At 33.8% G+C, this 13,723-nt stretch overlaps 1 long non-coding RNA gene across 1 annotated transcript in view; it reads left to right on the forward strand.

The window, feature by feature from the left end:
* LOC131275195 (uncharacterized) overlaps window positions 1-9,186 on the forward strand; it is an 87,833-nt gene extending 78,647 nt beyond the window's left edge. Inside the window, exons 2-3 of the long non-coding RNA XR_011647124.1 lie at window positions 8,229-8,328; window positions 9,046-9,186. This is a non-coding gene — a long non-coding RNA (uncharacterized lncRNA). The remainder of the gene's footprint in view (window positions 1-8,228; window positions 8,329-9,045) is intronic.
* The last annotated feature ends 4,537 nt before the right edge of the window (window positions 9,187-13,723 follow it).

Genomic DNA, 13,723 nt, shown 5'->3' on the forward strand with positions numbered 1-13,723 from the left:
AAACCCAGGTACTGGTTTTCCTGAGGGCTGCAGTGATCCACAGGTTCTATTATCAAGGCAGAGGGCTCTGGAGTTCAGGGCCAGGTCAATTGGCCTGACTTTGGAGTTTGTGCTCCTGACTGTGATGGAGTTGGACTCAGATGTAGCCTTTAAACACATGCCTCTTCTGTTACTTTTACCAGACCTGTGGTTGGCATTTGGGTTGGTGTATACTTGGGGAACCTGGGTCTCTGAACTGTCCATGTGATGGCCAAGCCCTGGGTCTCAGTGGAATTGTGGCTCCTACCCTCTGGTTTCTTGGACTTACCCTGGCCAGCTGACAGGGAGGTGAAGAGGGTCAACTACCACACCAGGGAGCCAAGAGTGCCTACAGCTGCAAGCAGGAGAATTGCACCCATCTTTCATGTGGAATCTAAATTCCCTCTTGATGTAGAGGGGGACTGTACATACCATCTCAGATCCACAAGATGGAGGAATAGCATATGGATTAGAGTGGACTTACTGGTATTCTGCTGGGGAACTATTGTGATTAGTCAGGGAAGAAATTGTAGTAGTGATGTGGAGAGGGTGGCCATGATGGCTGCTGATGGCCAGGAGAGGGAAGAAGAGATATGGTGTGGGGGCATTTTCAGGAGTTGGAGTTTTCCTAGGTGGTGCTGCAGGGACGGATGCTGGATGTTGTGTGTCCTGTCATGGCCCACTGTGTGGACTGGGTGAGAGTGTGGACTACAATGTTGTCCACTGTTCATGTGGTGCAGCAGTGCTCCAGAATGTATTCGCCAGGTGCAGTGGATTTGCTGCAATGATGGAAGAGGTTGTTGATGTGGGAGGTGTGGGGTGGGTGGGTCGGGGTTACATGGGGACTTCATATTTTTTGAATGTAACATTTAAAAGAAAATAAAGAAGAAAAAAATAAAAATAATAATTAGCAAAAAATAAAATGAAAAAAATATACATTATTTCAGGCAATGGGATATTGAACTAATATAACTTAGATAAAATATATGGCATCATTGAAATCCATGGAAAAATGGTCTCCAAGATATATCTCAAATAACATCCAATCCATTAATTAAAAATTAATAAATATTTCAAATCAAAGATCTCTGAAAATGTCATAAAATTCCTTAAAACACATTCCTTTGGGGGCACCTGTTGGAGGGTGAGTATACCTTTGCTTACCTTTTGTTTCATATGTATTAGAATTTTTTAACTAAATGACATTATTTATAGTAGATACGTATTTGAATATTTAGGGAATGATGACCTTACCTGAAAAAGCAATGAATTGATGAATTGATTTGATGATTCAAGCAATAATTAGTTTCACCACAATTAATCTTCCACATTTTAGAAACTAAGAATAATGTTGGCTAGTATCTTTCCTTGTAACATCATAAGAAGATATTATTTGTGGAAATTAGTATTTATTTGGTAACATCATTAAACAGTATAATCGGAAATATGATATATTTGTGTCATATAAAATATTATGTTTTCCCACAAATCCTGACCGTATTCCAGATCTTGAATAAACAGAAAGAAAGAGATTGTTTTCTGCTCATGGGCAAACCTACAAATTACTGGAAATATGTGAGTAATTAATGGAGGCTGGGTCACACCAATTCCTCAAGAACATTCCTCTTCATAATGTTACTATAATTTCAGCAGATTTAACATGTTTATGTAATGCATTGAAGAAGAATCCCTAGACTAACCCCTTAATAACCATTAAATAAAATACAGCACATATTCTCTTAGCCCTGTCTATTTTCCTTGATGACTTTAAATGGTGAATGTACATTTTCAGATCTGCTTATCCTTGCACACTCGGCATCTTAATGAAAATGGAACATTCAACATGCCACCATATTTCACATTCTTCTTCCTATGTTTCCTTTTTCTTGTGACTAATGTAACCAAATATAACATAGAGAAACTCTGGTGAAAGTCAGAAGGGAGAATGGGAGTGACTTTCAGACTGACTTCCTTCTTGGAAGACTAAATATTTTCCCTTATTCCTCTTTGGTTGTATTTAGATCAGGTTCTACATTTTCAAACTAATTATTAGACAACTACTAACCTATTATAGAAAGGCATTAGGTTTTCATAGTTTGAACACAGAAAAAAACACATTATTTCACAAGTTTTAGGTCTGGAGAATGAAGTTCCATGTATCATTATAATAGAGTTAAAATTCATGGAATTCAGGGTAAATTATGTTTTTCACATCATTTCTGTCATTTACTTGCTTTGTTGCTCTGGATACCTCTTTGACATTTTGAAACATGGTCTCCTTATCTATACAAGTAGCAATAAGGCCTACCTCATGAATTTAACATTTACAAAATATTGCAGGGTATCAACACAAAATGGTAGATAAGTTGAAGAAAATGGTTAAGACAAAAGGGTTGAGCGTATGATCCCTTAAACACATACATTCTTTCCATCATAAAAAATAAGACTATTGGTACATTTTATCGATACTCTTATTGTTTATACACCAGCAAAGAAATGGACGGGAAACCCAGTGATCTGCAGTTGTTTGTATGATTTTTTGTTAAAAGGAATATACACCAAAATAAAATGTTCTGAAGTAATTTGAATAGAAAATGTAAAACTAAGTATATGAGCAATTATATAAATTTATTAATCAAATACCCTTAGCGTTTTCTACCCATATAACAGTGTAAGTTTCTTCACAATTGTCAATGGAAAAAAACATATTGCAATAGAATAAATGAAGTAGTTATGAGAATTCAGCTACCATCCAGTAAGCCATGATAAAGAGATTTTAAAAAGGATAAAATACTGCCTCTCTTCAGTAATTTTATTTTGCTTTGGGAAATAATATATTTTAAAAATTCTTTATTGCATTAAAATATAAGGGATTTATTACATTTAATAACTTAAATAATTATTTATAATTATATCAACTGTAATTCCTAATATGGTAATTTTCAATAGATATAACATAGAGAATTATAAATAATTTAGAGTTTTCAATTATTAGACCATACATTTTTCCTTAAACCAAAAGACATAAGATACATTTATTTATGTAAATTATATTAAATTGTGTTTTACACTATATCAAGGAATATAAAGCAACAGAGTTTTGTATGTATTTTGCCCACCATTACCCTCTTTTGAGTGCAAAATTCCCACGAAAATATTACACTATGGCAATTACTAGGTGCTTGGTCATCATTTTCCCTCTTACTCACATTCAGATGCAAACCTGCCTGTTTCATCTAATTATTTTGTCTCATTCTGAATTATGTTTCCATATCAGAACTCTCTCAGGTGGAATAAATCATTAAAGTTTTGCTTTTTTGTCTAAAATAAACATACAGTGTTTGGAGTGAGTATAAATGAAGTTAAAAATCTGCTGGTGATCTGGGAAACCCTGAGTGTCCTGATTTGTGGTGAAGTGAAAAAGGTCCAGTACTAAATCAAGGGGTATTTTGCTATCTTAGATTTAACATCTGTTCTCTCCTGACCAAATGCTTCATGTCTAAATATGCAACTGTATTGATAACCTGTGGGCATATGTGGAAATTTCTCTTTTTGAGAATTTATTTCCAAGTCTTTCCTTGGAGTTTCTTATCCTTTCCCACGTTCTGATACAATCCTGATGGTCAACTGTTAATAGGAATTTTCAGAAAATGACAAATAGTCTAGAATCCACAGAATTGCCTTTTTTTAAGAGTAAATTAATATCTGAAAGACAACTTTCATTGTTGTTTTACTATATATGTAAATCTCTTCAAAGCACTTTTTAATATATATTTTTAATAAAGAACTTGTGAGTTTACAAAACAATCACACATAACATGCAGAGTTCCCATAAATCACCCCTCCACCAATACCTTGCATTGTTGTGGAACATTTGTTACAGATTATGAAGGATAATCAAAATATTACTACTAACTATGGCCCATAGCTTACATTTGGTATGTATTTACATACACCCCTCTATTAATAACACCATGTATTTGTATTGTACATTTGTAATAGATCATGAGAGAACATTCTCATATTTGTACTGTTAACCACAGTCCACATCATTCATCATATGGTTCAGTGTTGTAGGATCCCATGCCTTTTCAATTCATCCAAAGTGTATACTCTGTGGCTTTCATTTTCATCAGAGTTGTGTAGTCATAACCTTACTAAATTTTTTGTTTCCTCTAGTACAATAAAAAAAAATCCCATACCAACCAATTATTTGCCCTTAGCATTGATACAGTACCTTCTTTTACATTGATGCAATACTACAATATTGCTGTTAACTGTTGCCCATAAATTATTTTAATCCTATTTTCCCATGCATCACCATATTCTTACCACCTTGTAATTGCGATGTACATTTATTCTATTTCATAGAACAATCTTGTATTTGCACTGTTAACCACAGTCCTTATCACTATTTGGGTTCACTACATTGTTCACTCCCTAAATTAGCCTCTAGCATTCCTTCCATTGACTTTTAGGTCTTAGACTATCCCTTTCAATCACAATCACATTTATAACCAGCTATGCTAGTTACATTCACTATAAAGTGCTCCCTTCAACTCTAAACTATTGCACACTTTTACAGTCAAGCTAATTAAAAATTCTGTATACATTAAACATCACTATCCATTCTCAGTCTTCATTCAGTCACCTAGTAACCTATATTCTAATTTTAACTCCATGTATTTATTATCCATCTTTAGTTCATATTAGTGAGACAATACAATATTTTGTGTCTGGCTTATTTTACTCAGCATAATGTTCTCAGATTTTATCCATGTTGATATATATATCCCAATTCCATTTAATCTTACAGCAGCATAGTATGCCTTTATATGTATATACCACATTTTGTTTATACTTTCATTAGTTGATGGACACTTGGGCAGTATCCTCTTCAGACTACTTTTGATTAGAGCCCCATGTTGTGCCAAACCTAATTTACTTGCTTTTATTTTAAAATTCTAAAATGTATCCCATTTTTCTTTTTCTTTACTATTAAAGACTTTTTTATTTCTCTCCCCTTCCCCCCCAATGTATACACTCTGTGTCCACTCACTGTGTGTTTTCTGTGTCCGCTTGCAATCTTGTCAGTGTCAACGGGAATCTATATTTCTTTTTGTTGCATCATCTTGCTGGGTCAGCTCTCCATGTGTGTGGTGTCGTTCCTGGGCAGGCTCTGCTTTTTTTGCATGGGGTGGCTCTCCTTGAGGAGTGCACTCCTTGAGCGTGGGGGTACCTACATGGAGTACACCCCTGCATGGTACGGCATTCCTTGCATGGATCAACACTGGCATGGGCCAGCTACCACATGGGTCAGAAGGCCTTGGGTTTGAACCCTGGAACTCCTATGTGGTAGGTGGATGCTCTATCAGTTGAGCCAAATCTGCTTCCCCCATTTTTCTTTAATTTAGTAGCTACTGGAAATTTTTTGCCTGTTCTTGTTGTTGACAATTATAAATAGTGCATGATTTTCCTTCTTTCCATAATCTGAGTTCAAACACTTAGATATCATTTTACTGGGTTTGAACAAGTGTGTGGATATATTATAATATAAGTAAGCTATTTTTATGATGTGACATAAAATTGAAAATGCATTGATACACCAATGCAGTACTAAACTTTTTTGAAAACAACTCATTTACTAACTTTATAAAAAATCTATATGAATTTTATTGAAAACATTCATTATTATGAATTTAACCGGGTTCAAATATATAGCCAAGGCATCTTTGCCAATCAAGAATTGAAGTCAAACTGTCTTCCCTGGAGAAGGAATTCCTTACTCTTCCCGGTCTCCTGACAGTGATGACACATAGGTGAGCTTCATAAGAAGTAACCATGTGCATGTGTTGAAATATAATCTAGAAGGAGAATCCTTCCTGTGATTAAGGCTAAATATAAAATTCCATGGGAAGGTCTCTGACATTTGGTCAGTGATAAAAGAGGCAGGATCATGGATTTGCAAAGTTTCTATCATTGTGCAAAAGAAATATTCATGTTACAGAAGAAAAAAGGGATTCATCATTTACCAGGTATATTTCTAGGTTTATTTTCACATTTTTATTTAAAATGACTGAAGAAAAATGATTTGAATAGCTCTGATAGGTCTCTTATTAGTATAATTTATTTCTCTCCCATAATGTCAATTGATACTCATAGACTATTAAAAATATGGAAAATGGAAAATTATCAAAGTTACCAAGAAAGTGAATCAGCAGAAGGCACTAAGAATGAAACATTATCTGAACTAGATTGGAAAGGAAAGCTAATATATAAATCCACATAAGGAATAATAGTTTCCTGGAGATAACCAGTGATGTTTTTCCCATAAAATCTTTCTTACATTTATTTGCTGGATATTAGAAACTAAAAATGGCTCCTGCACATTTTGAAAATGCTATTATATTTCATTTTTTAAATAATTCATGAGACAAAAAGGCCATTCATAAGGTTTAATTCTCCCACTAACTTTGTTTTACCCCATGTTTTAAAATTATGAAGTAAATAATTTCTAAATGTCCCTGAGGTCATAAAAAGCAGAAGAAAAACAATCTCTAAACTTTCTCTCTTTCTCTTACACCCAAAGCTATGCATTTACCATGATGCGGTCTGGTACAGAATATGAATGGTAAATTTATCCTAGGGAAACCTGAGAATTTATAAGGACCAAGGAGAAAGACAAGACATGAAGACTTTAGGAGAGGAATGAGACTTCTAAAGAACAATCCAAAGATGTGGTTTTGATAATGAATTTTTTTAAAAATTGTCTGAGAGTCTATATATGTTCAATAAGCTGGCCTTAAGTCAATAAATCATCTGTATCCTTGACTATTGTATTTGATATTTAATAAAACTGTCAGTTTAAAGGACTTTTCCTATTGATAAAAATGTAGGTGGGACAGACAACATAATTGAAAAGTTTTATAGAAAACAATTTGGACGTGATTTTTTCAATAATACTGAAATGTATATGTGTTTATTCAATGAACATAAATAAAAATAATAGGATTGTTATCCACATATTAGCCAAAATGTGTACTATTCTTAATTGCAAATCAAATACATAAATAATATATTGATAAAATATTAATTTGAACATTTTTATACTTATTAATCCTCTACTTTAAATTTACCACACATAAAACTTTAATAGATCTGAAATTATACAACTCGATATGATTAGTTTAGAGATGAAAGTATATTTAAAACTGAAATGATTTGTTTTTGAGTTAGAATTCTTCAAGATAAGCTGAAGTTAAATATTTGTGGATATAAAGTTTTTGAATAAGTAATTTAGTAAAATTTAGAAAAGGAGGAAGGCAAGTAGTCTAGACAGTATTATTTCCTTCTTCAAATATTAAAATTCATGTCTAATTGCAGGAAGAGTTCTTCATAGAGGAATAATATCAGGTGGGATGCTTTTCTTAGACACGGTGTGAAGGTGAAAAGGTAAAATAGAGAGACAGAGAACAAGGGAAATGTGGTACAATTTGCAAAAGGGAAATGAAGTAAGTTATCAGAATCAAATAAAATGTTTTCTGGATAGTAAGAAAGAGCTCAAATGGATGTCTTGTTTTACAACTGAAATGAAATATTGGTGAGACAATCTATTTGGTTGCCTTTGTCTTTATCATCCCAAGTATCATAGATTAACTTTGAATCATTAATTTACTTTGTTATAAGAACATTTTCCAAGCCAGCTGCCCATTCAAAGGTATATATTAGCAACCGTCCTAGTCAGTTGGTACATAAACAACATCAATAATAACTGTAGACTTTACAAAGAAATGGAGTGATACAGAGGCTTTCTTAGAGAGCACATCGGGGACGACCATAACTAAGGAAGAAAATAAGAAAATAATCATGTGTTCAAGAAGTGTTTTAAAGATATTTTACTGAAATAGAAAAAACTTGATCCAGAAACTGAAATGTTTATGGGTTTTTATTTTATTTTAAATCATATAATGAACTTAGATTCTCTGATTCTATGCATGTTAAAATTATTTTTTTGGAATAGTTAAGAAAAAAGTAAAAACAGAAATATGGCATTCATTGATTTCAAATACAGTCTTTTTCCCATTTCCTTTAAAATGAATTCCTGATGAAAAGACATATATTGTTACCAATGGTCAGACTTTATTCATGACTAATGTGGGTTTCCTGCATTTAGTTTACAGCATATTTCATCATATTATTTTTGTATACAGGGAGACTGTGACATATTAGAAAGCATGGACAACCTCACCATCTTCACAGAATTCCTCCTCATGGATATTACAACTTCCCGGGATCTCCAAGTCTTTCAAGGTTTGATGTTCTTAGTGATTTATCTTGGAGCCCTGACTGGGAATCTTTTAACTATTATGGCCATTGTAATTAACGTACATCTACACTCTCCAATGTATTTCTTTATTGGGAATTTGTCATTCATAGATCTTTGCTTAATTTCAGTTACTCTTCCCAAAATGACCATTAATTCTCTGACAGGAAATAAGACAATTTCTCTCCTAGCATGTGCCTTCCAGATTTACCTGTTTATCATGTTTGTAGCTACAGAACTGGCCTTCCTTGTGGTGATGTCCTACGATCGCTATGTTGCCATTTGCCACCCTCTGCACTATGGACTCATTATCACCCCACGTGTGTGCACACAGGCGGCTGGTGGCTCATGGGCAGCTGGGTTGGTATATTCTGCTGTCCACACAGGCATCATGTTCAGGCTTCCCTTCACAAAATCCAATGTGATCCATCAATATTTCTGTGATGTGTCTCAAATTTTGAGGATCGCTTCTTCAGATGTTCAATTTTCTGAGTCCATAGCCTTACCTATAAGTGCTTGTGTTGTCTTACTATGTTCTGTTATTTTATTTAAGTCTTATATTGATATTTTTTCAATGGTTCTTAGGATGCATTCTGTGGAAGCCCGTAACAAAGCCTTATCCACCTGTACCCAACAGTTGTCAATTCTCATTTTGTTTTTTGTTTCATTGCTGACTGCTGTCTTTGGTTCCACTGCAAATGAAGCATCTCTCAGTAATCTTCTCATGGCCATGTTCTACTCCATGGTGCCCCCACTTATAAACCCCATCATCTATAGCCTGCGCAACAGAGAGATTAATAATGCACTTGGCCGAATGTTTCACAGATCCTTTGAGCTCCAAAGAAAAAAGGTATTTTAATTAAAACTTTTAAATAAAACGGTTAAAAATATAATTCATAATCATATATGTTCTTAAACAGAAACTATTCTTGTCAAATATCAAGGTTTGTTTAATGTAATTCCTTTTGTTTTATTGCATATTTAAAAATGAGCTATAATGTATAATTCATACATTCTTCTGTAAAATGTTTTCCACATTGTTAAAATGCTTGGAACAATTTGTCAAATGGTTTGTAACTAAAAGTAAATGATGATACATGGAGAAGATCATGGATGAGTACACTAACTGACACATATACTTTTTAGATAATTTCAAGATTTTGGATATTGACAACTTGTAAAAGAGCAATGAGTGTTCTGAAATTTTTGAAATCTTCCCTCCATTTTCTCTATTTTCCTAGTTCCAGATATTGCCATTCCTTACTTAGAACACTTTATTGCAACCATCAAAGGAGAAATTTGGCAAGTGATTATATATTTCACAAAGAAATTTTCAGTAGATTTTTTTTTACTTATGCCACTGAAAAATGCAGTATTTTAAAATTTAACATTTTCCATTTTAAATATATTTTAATGAAAATATTTATTATTCCTCTGGCTTTAAAATAACAATATGTACATTTTTAAAATGTTACAATATTACAAAGAGAAATTCATCTTTGGCTATATGGTATGATAAGCAGAATGCTTTTCATATACCTTAATAAGGCACCTTATGAAATTTGCTGTTCCTTCCTATGAAAATTACTGTGAATTTCTTAAAACTTTGTAGGCATCATATTTCTTTAACAAGTTTAATTTCTATCTATTTGTACAGCTCATTTTAGGAAGAAAAATTTAGTTATATTAAATATGAAAGAATTATAGAGTGAACTCCTATATAAATTGCTTTAACTCATGTATTGTGAACATTTTGCTAAAGTTGTTTCAGGATATATCTCTTCATCAGTCCATCCTTCTTTATGACAACCATTATTCTTTTTAATTTTATACTTATAATAATTGCAACATTCTTTTCCAGTATCAATACTCTTTATCATAAACACTTAAAGATGTAACTATTAACTGATGTTCATCTGAATATATTATTATTCCTTTTTTGGTAATATTTACAGTAAAAGTATGAATATTAAATAAAATATTAAATCTCCTATATACAGATAGAGGGCAAATAAGTTTGTGCCAATTTATGGGGCAGCAGGGTGACATACTGAATCAGGACACTTATATCTGACTCACCCTTCCAAAATTTTTCTCCAGGCAGAAGCAGTTTATACACAGAATAAACTGAATTGAAGAGAATGGCAAAAAGATTATCCTTTCAGTATGTACATTAGAATGTGCAGAAAGGGGTGGGTGGGCTCTATTCCATGGAGAAAAGTTGGAACATTCAGATTCCTGGTTAAAATGGAAAATTCAAAAGACTGTCATACATACTCAGAACAAGAAACTGGATCAGAAAAGCCTGAAAGAATCCCATGTATTTTCCTGAGACCTTACTGAGGCATGCATAAGTGCTCTGATGACCTCCTGACTCTTTTTTACTGATACTCTACTGTGGAACTATTGTGATTAGTAATGGAAGAAATTGTAGCATAACTAGAGACTGGAAGATATACTTATGGGAAATTTTGTGATGAAAGGAAGGTTGTGAGCTGACACCTGCGTGGGTGATCTATGAGAAAATCTTTAGAACATATAAAAAGGATGGGTTACATGTTTAAGGTGTTTGATGGGGGGATCTGGCACAGGGTGCACCTGGGCCAGGCTTCTAGGGACTGTGTGAGTGCTCATGTTGTCATAGTGTGTTACATTATAGTGCGTTACATCATGAGGGGGAAGGTGTTGTACTCCCACCCTGGGGAGTCCTGATGTTCTCAATCAGAGAGAAGGGTGTCTTTTGAGAGAATTGGTGGCTCCCAATTTTGGAAAACAGTCTAGTGGGTCAAGCCCTCAACATTGTTTCAACTAGAAGGTCTTGTTTAAAAAGGAGAAATGTAAAGACAAGTTTATATGGCTAAGAGATTTCAAAATGAATCATGAGTTCATTTCAGAGGGATCATGCTTATGTACATTGCAGCAGGATCCCAGAGACAGCCAAAGTAGATACAACTCCAGGTCCTGGTGTCCCTGAGGGCTACAAAGATATATGGGTTATACGGTTATGGAAGATGTCTCTGTAGTCCAGTGCCTTGCCAGTGGGCTCTACTTTAGAATCTGTGCTCCTGAGTGTGATGGAGTTGGACTTAGATGTAGCCTTTCTACACATGCCTCTTCTGTCATGTTTACTGCATCTGTGTTTGGAGCTGTGATTGGTATATGCTCAGGAGACTTGAATCAATGGACTGGACATATGCCAGCTAGGCCCTGAGCCTCAACAGAGTTGCAACTCCTACTCTCTGGTTTATTGGATTTACCCAGGTCAGCTAACAGGGAGGTTAAGATAGTCAGCCACCACACCAGGGAATAAAGAGGGTCTATGGGGGCATTTTTGGACATTGAAATTGTCCTTCATGACATTACAATGATAGATACAGGTCATTATACATTTTGTCAAAACCTATAAAATTGTGTGGGGCAAATGTAAACTATAATGTAAACTATAGCCCATGTTTAATAGCAACACTTCAGTATGTTTTCATCAATTGTAACAAATGTGCCACACTAATGAAAGATGTTATTTATGTGGAAAAGTATATGATGGGAAGAGGGTGGGGTAGATGGGAATGGCCTATATTTTTTATGTAACATTTATGTAATCTAAAACTCCATTAAAAATAAAGAAAAATAAACTAAAAATAAAAAGAGAGAGAGAAAAAAAGAGTGTCTACAACTGCAAGCAGGAGATTCACATCCATCAGCCATGTGGGATCTAAGCCCCCTCTTGATTTAGAGGTGGAGTGGACATCACCATCACAGGGTCCACAGGGTGGAGGAATAAAATATGGCTTATTGTAGAATTACTGGTGTTCTAATATGGAACTATTGTGACTCTAGCAATGGAATAAACTGTATCATTGATGTGGAGACAGTGGCCACAAGAACTATTGAGGGCAGAGAGAGGGTTGAAGAGCTGTGATGTGGGGGCATTTTGGCAACTTGGAATTTTCCTGAATGATATTGCATGGACAGATGCAGGACATTATATATTCTGCCATAACTCACTGAATGGTCTGGGGGTGAGTGTAAACTACAAGGTAAACTATAATCCGTGCAGTGTAGCAGTGCTCCAAAATGTATTCACCAAATGCAGTGAATGCTCCACAATGATGAAAAGTTGTTGAAGTGGGAGGAGAGGGTGGGGTGGGGTGTGGTATATATGGGAACCTCTCATATTTTTTAATGTAACATTTTTTTGTGATGTATGTATTTTTAAAATAAAGACAATTCAATAAAAATAAAATGAATACAATAAATATATATCTAGACAGGGTACAAATTAAAGACATCATATTGCCTAGGCAAAACCCATAAATGTAACTCACAATCTCTGTGTTTTAACAGAATCTAAAATTTGGCAATGCTGTTTATTTCCCAGGAAACAATTTTATAGTTGACCCAGCTAAGAAAAAAATCAATCAAAATTTACAGACTAAAATCCTCATTCATCAAAAATATGAAAATACAATAATACTTTCCAAGCACTGGAAGATCAAGAAATATCTTCAGACTTTTACTTGGATTATGACTTTTGGCAAAGTAATGCTTTTGATATTCATGAACTACTTGGTTCTATCTTCCTGTATTTTTTTTCTATCTATCTATTTATATATATATCTATATATCCATCCATCCACAAAATCTTTTTCCTTAGTTAAACACAAGATCTGAATTTTGTTCAGGTGCTATATTTAATCATAAATTTATTTTAATTATATAAAAATATCTAAGGATATTTCTCTATTGAAAGAGTAACAGAATATTTTCAGGAGAAACCTTAGGCAGCTTTTGTGAGTTGAAGCCTAAGAGGGTCAAGTCCTGTTACATGACATTAATGGGACCAAAGCAAATTGTTGCCAAATCCATTCCTTTATATCATTAAACAAATGCTCACCAGGCATTAAAAACCAAAGAATGGAAATCCTATATGGGTTTCACTTGGTGCTATCACATTTTAAACAAACATCTCAAAATTACTAAGCATTGGACGGAAACATTTTTAAAATCACTATAAATGCACCAAAAAAATTAAGGAGACAGTGGGCCTATAGTTAACATACTCAAATAGATAAAGGATGATATAACATTTGCATTTGGCTATTAGAAAATATGTCACAGATGTAAGACTATTATGCCTGAGGGATGTATTCTGAGGAGAATTTTGTGTGTGCATATACTTAATTTTATTCATTAAAATGCCATTTAAGGTAGCTTGAAAAAGTCTGATCATTCCCTGTAATAAAAAATTAAAATACACATGCATAGAAACTATGCAAGCAGTAAAATGACCATCCTCATATTGAGATAAAAACGAGTTTAGCAATTTGAATATTACAATAAATAAAACTAGAAAAATTATTCAGGTTAGAAATACTTAAGTTA

Source organism: Dasypus novemcinctus, chromosome 22, assembly GCF_030445035.2.
Source record: "Dasypus novemcinctus isolate mDasNov1 chromosome 22, mDasNov1.1.hap2, whole genome shotgun sequence".
In the NCBI taxonomy this organism is placed as follows: domain Eukaryota; kingdom Metazoa; phylum Chordata; class Mammalia; order Cingulata; family Dasypodidae; genus Dasypus; species Dasypus novemcinctus.